General features: G+C 35.2%; 1 pseudogene; it reads right to left on the bottom strand.

Annotated features, from left to right (window-relative positions):
- Positions 1-4,333: 4,333 nt before the first annotated feature.
- On the bottom strand, positions 4,334-7,654 carry LOC141519141 (small ribosomal subunit protein RACK1-like; annotated as a pseudogene).
- Between the last annotated feature and the right edge of the window lie 607 nt (positions 7,655-8,261).

Genomic DNA, 8,261 nt, shown 5'->3' with positions numbered 1-8,261 from the left:
GGTTTCAAATTGTAGAAAGTGATTATTGATGATTTTGAATAGATACTAATTAACATTTTAAGAAAAGTTCTATGATTTCTATAATTTCTACTTAGTTTAAAAGGAATAAGGTAGTTTTTCAAAAGATTTTTGTTGATTGTGTTGTTGATATGGTTAATTATGCTTATAGTTTTTCTTTTGTTTGTTGTGTGTTCTTTGTTCTGGAGGAAAACCATAACTATCATCTATCTCTTCCCCCACTTAATTCTAGCACATTTTCCTGGGTAATCAATATTTACAGTAGTAGTTGTTGCATGTCCTTCATTCTTGAAGAAGTTCATGGCCTCAGGGAGGTGATGCCATGACATGCATGTATACTGGATTTCAATGAGGAGGTGTTATGATGTCATCAGTCTCATTTTTTCTCCAGGGCCTATTGGATCCATTGGCCAGATATGAATTGGGATGATTGGAGATGGCCCTGGATGTGAGACAATCAATGTTAAGTGACTTGTCCATGGTCAAACAGCAAGTAAATGTCAAGTGTCTAAGGCTGATTTTAAACTCAAGTCCTCTTGACTTCAGGGCCAGTGTTCTATCTACTTTTCCATCTAGTTGGCTCGTTTTCTTAAAATAGTGTATGATTTTTGAGTATATTATTTTAATATTCTTGGCTATATTTTATTTAAAATTTTTACATTAATATGCATCAAGGGACATGCGTTATTAGTTTTCTTTATTGGTTTGTGTTCCCCTTGATTAAGATATCAAAACCATACTTGTATTATAAGAGATATTCAGAAAGATTTATTTAGTTAGTTTTTCATTTTTCATTAGGTTGCTTTTTAAAATTTTAATTAATTAATTAATTTTGAATTTGTTTCCCCCTAATCTCATTTCCCTCCCCCCCACCCCCCACAGAAGGCAGTTTTTAAAATTATTTCCATGGTATACATTGATCTTGGTTAAATGTGATGAGAGAGATATAATATCCTTAAGGAGAAAAATGAAGTATAAGAGATAGTAAAATTACATAATAAGATTTTTTAAATTGAGTGTAACAGTATTTGGTCTTTGCTCAAACTCCACAATTTTTTCTCAGGTTACAGATGACATTTTCCATATGTATACTTTTACGTTACAAAGTTTCCTTCCACCCTCCCTTCACATCCTTTTCCCCTAATTGGGAAAAGTCAGGTTGCATTAGAACCTTATAAATTTAATGCAATTCTCTATATATTTTAGAAATGAGACCTTTATTAAAACTCCCAAGACAAACTGAAAAACTGTATAAACAAAATTATAAAGTACTTCTCACCCAAATAAAGTCAGATATAAATAATTGGAAATAATTTGGAACATGTGTGATTTTTCCCATTTTTTCTGATTTCTTCTGGATATAGTACTAGAATATGAATTTCTTGGTCAAAAGGGAATGAACAGTTTTATTGCTTTTTGAGTAAAGTTCCATATTACTCTCCAGAGAGGTTGGATCCATATACAACTCTACCAGCAATTCATCAATGTCACAATCCTCCCACAACTTTGCCAACACTAATCATTTTCCCTTTTTCTCATCTTAGCCAATCCAGTAGGTATGAGGTGATATCTCATGGTTGTTTTAAATTGCATTTCTCTAATCAAAAATGATTTGGAGCATTTTTCTTATGATTTATATAACTTTAATTTCTTCATTTGAAAATTGTCTATTCATATCCTTTGATCTTTTATCAATTTAGGAATGACTTATAACCTTACACATTTGAGACAATTCTCTCTATTTTTTTAGAAATGAGATCTTTAACAGCCAAATAGAGTCAGATTTAAATAATTGAAAGTTTGGGCCCATGAAACAAATTGAAAGTCTGGGCCCAAACAATACCACTAAAACCAAACAGGGACCATCCTCACAGGTCTAGGACAGAAGGGAGAGATTGAACATAGGCAAGAGAGCAGTCAGAGTCTCTCATAAGAACTTGGAGGTATTAAGGTCCTTGTGGTTTGTCCCCAAAACCACCCCAAAGCCTTGGAAGTGCAGTCAATTAGTCATAGGCTGAGGAAACGAGCAAACAACAGAAAATGAAGAATATGATCACAGAAAATTAATTTGGTAACATGGAGGATCAAATACATACATAGATCATGACAAAATTAAAGCTTTTGTATCCAAAACTTCCAAGAGAAATAGAAAATGGGCTCAGGCTATGGATGAGCTCAAAAAAAGAAATTGAAAAACAATTAAGGTAGGTAGAGGAAAAATGGGAGGAGAAATGAGTAATGCAGATAAATCATGAAAACCAAGTCAGAAACCTGATGAAAGAAATAAAAAAAATACTGAAGAAAATGAGAAAAATGCCTTAAAAAAGCAGAAATGGCCAATTGGAAAAGGAGATAAAAAAGCTCTCTGAAGAAAATTACTCCTTTAAATGCAGAATGGAACTAAAGGAAGCTGATGACTTTATGATAACTCAGGAAGAAATAAAACTATTCCCCAAAAACCTCCAAATTAGAAGAAATTGTGAAATATCTCATTGGAGAAACAACTGAACTTGAAAACAGATCTAGAAGAGATAATTTAAAAATTATTGGGCTACCTGAAAGTCACACACAAAGAAAAGAGCCTAGACTTCCCTTTTCAAGAAATAATACAGGAAAATTGCCTTGAGATTCTAGAAGCAGAGGATAAAATAGAAATTGAAGGATTCACTGATCACCTCCTGAAAGAGATCCCAAAAGACAAACTTCCAGGAATATTATAGCCAAATTCTAAAAGCTGTCAGAAACAAACAATTCAAACTACAGTGACTCTATAGTCAGGATTACACAGGATCTGGCAGCATGTATGTTAAGGGCTTGTAGGGCTTATTCTGGACATTCTGGATATCCAGATATTCTATGCTATTTTCAAAAGCAAAACTGAACATCCTCTTTCAGGGGAAAAGATAGACTTTCAATGAAACGGGGGACTTTCAAACTTTCCTATTGAAACAACCAGAGCTGAACAGAAAGTTTGATCTCCAAGTAGAGGACTCAGGTGAATCATGGAGGGTGTGGATGAGAGGGACTAATTATTTAGAACTTAATGATGTTTTAACTGTTTGGGAAGAAGATACTGATAACTCATATGAATTTTCTCTTTTGTAAGAGGAGTTAGAAGGAGAATATATAGACAAGGCACAGGAAGGAGCTGAATATAATGGTATAATATTGTAAAAAATGTGGAGTTAATGGGTGATAAAGGAAATTACTGAGAGGAAAAGAAAGGAGAAGAAGAAGGGGCTAAGATATTTCACATAAGAGTCAAGAAAAAGTTTTAACAATGGAGTGGAATGGGGAAGGATAGGGGGAATGAGTGAACATTCATTCTCATCAGAAATTACTCAGAGAGATACACACTTAATAGGGTATAGAAATGTAGCTTACCCTAGAGAAAACTGAAAGGAAAGGGATGCAATAAGTTGGAATAGGGGGAAAGAAGGGTGGAATAGGTGATAGAAGAGAGGGAAGATTGTGGGAGAGGGTACTCAAATACAATGCACTTCTGAATAGGGACAGGATGAAAGGAGAGAGAGAGAATGGAATAGATGAGAGTAGGAAGGAATAGAGTGGAGGGAAATATCACTAGTGATAGCAACTGTGGGAAAAATATTGAAGCAATTTCTCTGGTGTTTATGTTGATGAAGGCAACTCATCCAGAGAAAGAACCATTGGAATCTGAACAGAGATTGATGTACACTTTCTTCTCTCTCTCTCACTATTCTTGAGATTTCTCATCTTTTTTTTTGGGGGGGGAGGGATTTGTGATTACTCTCACAACAAGATTATTGTAATAGTATAAAATAAATAAACAAAAAGATGGAATATCAAGTTTTAAGCCAAATTAAGAGGAACAATATAGCATTTAAAAATATTTGCAAATTTGTAGTTAATACAAAAGTTATTTAAAAAAGAAACTCTCTCATTCAATTAATTTTTATACCTCCCCTCCTCCCTGAATTGACCAGTTTTTCTTTATAAGGAATTATTTTCATCAGTGAATTTTATACTTCTTGTTCCATTTGACTAATTCTGGCTTTTTTTTTGAAATTATACTTTTTTTTTCAAAAGATGAAAATTAAGGACTTTATTTCAAAATCTCTTATAAAAACAAACAAAAACTCCACAAAAATCTGAGTTAAGGTTGCCTTCTTTATTGAATGTTTATGATTTATTTGTCACATTTATACCAACTTTTCTTTGCAACTAACAAATAGAGGCTGGCCAACAGCAGACCTGGCTAAGGAAGTGCACTAGGGTGATTCAGCCTTCTTTCTTCTTGCTTAAACTCATCTTACCTTGGTACTGCCTTCTAGGTTCAGTATTTTGTTACTTGGTCTCCAGATGCACATAGAAAGCCATTAGGAAAAACTTTCACTATGTTTAGGTAACCTGTGTGACCAATGTGGTTTGTCTTCAGTTTCAATTTGATTAAGTTCCAGACCTTGACCAGCTTGTCACAACCCCAGGAGCCAAAAATCAGCTTACTGTCATTGTGTGCAAAACTGGAAATAGGACACTCAAACTGAGTGACTCTCATCATGCACAATGCCTTTAATGATGTTCACATTGTTTCATACTTTGATATGTCATATCCTTGGAACAAAAGATAATGCCATGGTTATCTCAACAGAGAGCTATATTCAGCACATCCTTAGTGTGACCCATAAAACAACTGGTGGTAGTGGCAGCTGAGAGATTCCAGTTTTACTGTATTGTTCCAGAACCCTAAGAGTGCAAATGGACTATCAGAAGAAATGACTGAGAGCACTCAGTCCACGGAAGGTAAGGGGGTAGGGGGAGACAGTCGAAGTCTCTCCTCTGTCCTTAGGACAGGACTCTGGTGCTTTGTTCATATTCAGACCCTGATCACAATGTAGGGCCTTCCATTGCCATAGAGCAGAAACCCTCTGCACAGCTCCAGGCTAGAGGGGTGTGCTTGTGGTCATCCACAGAGCACAGCACAGGCCAGAAGAGCAGTCAGAGCCTCTTGTCAGACCTTGAAGGAACAGTGGTACTTGTGGGAATGCCCCAATAATACTCAAAAACCTGAGAAGTACCCCCAAACCAAGGCATAGACTGGGGAATGAGTAAACAGTAAAAAAAAGAAATCTGACAAAAAAAATTAAAAAAAAGGCAATCTGACCATAGACAATTTCTTTGGTCCCATGGAGGATCAAAATACCCACTCAGAATATGACAAAGTCCAAGTTTCTGTATCCAAAGCCTCCAAGAAAAATAGGAATTGGGCTCAGGTTTTGGCAGAGCTAAAAAATATTTTAAAAATCAAGTAAGGGAGGAAGAGGGAAAATAGGGAAGAGAATTGAGAGGCATGCAGGAAAAACACGAAAACCAGGTCAGTAGCTTAGTCAAAGAGAGAGAAAAAAAATGCTGAGGAAAACATGTTAAAAACCAGTTTAGTTCAAATGGAAAAAGCAATCCAAAAAGTTAATGAGGAAAAAATACCTTAAAAAGCAAATTGGCCAGATGGAACCAGTGATAAGAAAGCTCTCTGAAGAAAACAATTCCTTCAAATTTAGAATGGAGTTAAAGAAGCTGATGACTTTGCAAGGAATCAAGAAACAATAAAAATATCAAAAGAATGAAAAATACAGCATGCTATATCTCATTGAAAAAAAACTGATTTGGAAAACAAATCCAGGAGAGACAATTTAAAAATTATTAGGCTCCCTGAAAGTCATGGTCAGAAAATGAACATTGACTTCATTTTTAAAGAATTTCTACAGGAAAATTTCCTTGATACCTAAGAAACAGAGGGCAAAATAGAAATTGAAAAAATCCACCAATCTCCAAAAAATCCCCAAAAGATAACCCTCAGGAATATTATAGTCAAATTCCAGAACTCCCAAATCAAAGAGAAAATATTATAGGCTGCTAGAGTGAAATAATTCAAATATTGTGGAGTTACAGTCAGGATAACACAAAATTTAGGGATCATAGGGCTTAGAATATAATATTTTGGCAGACAAAAGAGCTTGGAATACAACTGAGAAGCAATTGCCCAGCAAAACTGAACACTGTCTTCCAGATGGACATTCAGTGAAATAGGGAAACTTCAAATGTTACTGTTGAAATGGCCAGAGTTGTAAAGAAAGTTTGATCTTCAAGTACAGAATTCAGGTGAAGCATAAAGAGGGTGGACCCAGGGCAAATTATGAGGTATTAATGATGCTGAACTGCTTGTATTCCTGCATGGGAAGACATTATTGATAACTCATACGAAGCTTCTCATTCATTAGAGCAGTTAGAAAGAATGTATTTAGACAAGGCACAGGGAGGAGCTGAATTTGAAGACATATATAGTAAAAATGGAGACAATCAGTGAAAAGGGAATGTATTGGAAGAAAGGGATGGGTAAAATAGAATAGGCTAAGTATATTATCTAAAAGAGTCAAGAAAAAGTTTTTCAATAAAGGGGGGGAACGTGAGGATAAATGAGGGAGCCTTTATTCTCCTCTGAAATGGCTCAGAGAGGAAACAATGTACACACGTAAGGGGGTATAGAAACCTAGAGGAAAAGGAGAGAAAGAGGATGCGAGAAAGGGGACAAAGGCAGGGGAGGGGGGTGTAGGTGATAGAGAGGGTAGATAATGGGAGAGGATAGTCAGATATAAAACATTTTCTTTTTTACTTTTTTGCAAGGTGGTAGGATTGGGTGGCTTGTCTGGGACTACAGGGCTGGGTGGTTTCTGGGTATCTAAGGTGGGATATAAGCTTGGGGCCTCCTGGCCCCAAGGCCAGTGCTCTGTCCACTTTGCCATTCGGCTGCCCCACAGAACACTTTTCAAGAGGTTCATAGTGAAAGGAGAAAGAAAATATAATAAATGGTAGTGGGGAGAAATGGATGGAGGGAGTTACAATCAGCAACAGTAACAGTGGAAATAAATGGAAGTAACTTCTCTGATAGACTTATGATAAAGAATCCTATCCACCCCAGAGACACAGCTGGGGCTGAAGCACAATTTTTTCCTCTTTGTTTCACCTTAATTCTAGTGGTTTTTTTTATTATTTTTTGGGAGGTGGGGGCATTATGTTTATTCTTACAATAAGACTATTTTAGTAATGTGTAAATAAATAAAATGTAAAATTAAAAAAAGAAATTTACAAGAGATACTTATTAAAAAGTTAATGTAATGTTCATCATATTCTGAAGTAAAAAAACCAGAAATGTTCATATCACTAACAAAATGTGACTCCTGAGGGCATACTGGGGGATCCAGTAATTTGCTTCATCTGTTGTAAACTTCCACATGATAATAGTCTTATCTCACTATAAGACAGAATCATTCCAGGGAACTAGGAAGTATGGGCAATCTGAATTACACAACCATTGTGGCTTTTAAGGGTAGCCTTAAATGTCATCTGTTTAGACAAGATGATGAGATTTCAGGAGATCACTGCAGATTGAAGGATAGTTTCAGATTACATAGAGAAAGACCAGCCATCTTTCCTTTACTGTTGTTGTTCAGTAGGGAAAAAAAAAGTTAAATTTTATTTTCTTTAGTATTTTTGTCTATTTTAATCATCTTTTCATAATTTTCTACTCTTGATCTCGTTTGTTAACAGAATTTTTCTTCTGCCACTCTTAACTGATTTTGAAAATGATGTTTACCTGCATGTCACAGATCTCTCCTTCTACCCACCTTGGGCTCACCCTGACCTTTTGCTGACTATGATCCCACTGAATTCACTCTGAGGCATTTTAAAGTTACTTAGAGGAGAATATTGGGAGAGCTCATGAGAATACATTCTATACTCCACCAGTTTGGTTTTGCCCTCTCTTTCTTTTGAAATTTTTAATGAACTACAGAGTCATACTCCCAAATTAAACAATCAGATATTTTAATCAATTTGCCAGTTCAATTGGGAAAAATAAATGTCCTGTAATTTGTTTGAATGAACTCTTCTGCAATTCAGTATGACTGTTCCAGTTGACCTATGTAGACATGACTGTATTTTAATTGATATTTTATTTTTCCATATACATATTATGAAAGTTTTTTCCAACATTGAACCATTTGCATATGTATATTTTTAAGTTGCAAAGTTTCCTTTCATCCTCCTCCCTTCCCCTTAGCAGTGAACAGTCAGATTAACATTGTACATATATATTTTTGTTCAACATGTTTACAGATCAGTCATTTTCTGTATGAGGAATTAGGATTAAAAGAAAGAGATATATGATATAATTTTTATAAAATGTTCATTAAATTCTGAAGTGTTTT

The sequence above is a fragment of the Macrotis lagotis genome, chromosome 3, assembly GCF_037893015.1.
Source record: "Macrotis lagotis isolate mMagLag1 chromosome 3, bilby.v1.9.chrom.fasta, whole genome shotgun sequence".
NCBI lineage: Eukaryota > Metazoa > Chordata > Mammalia > Peramelemorphia > Peramelidae > Macrotis > Macrotis lagotis.
Note: the sequence above shows the minus strand (reverse complement) of the source record. Positions and strands in the feature narration are given on the sequence as shown.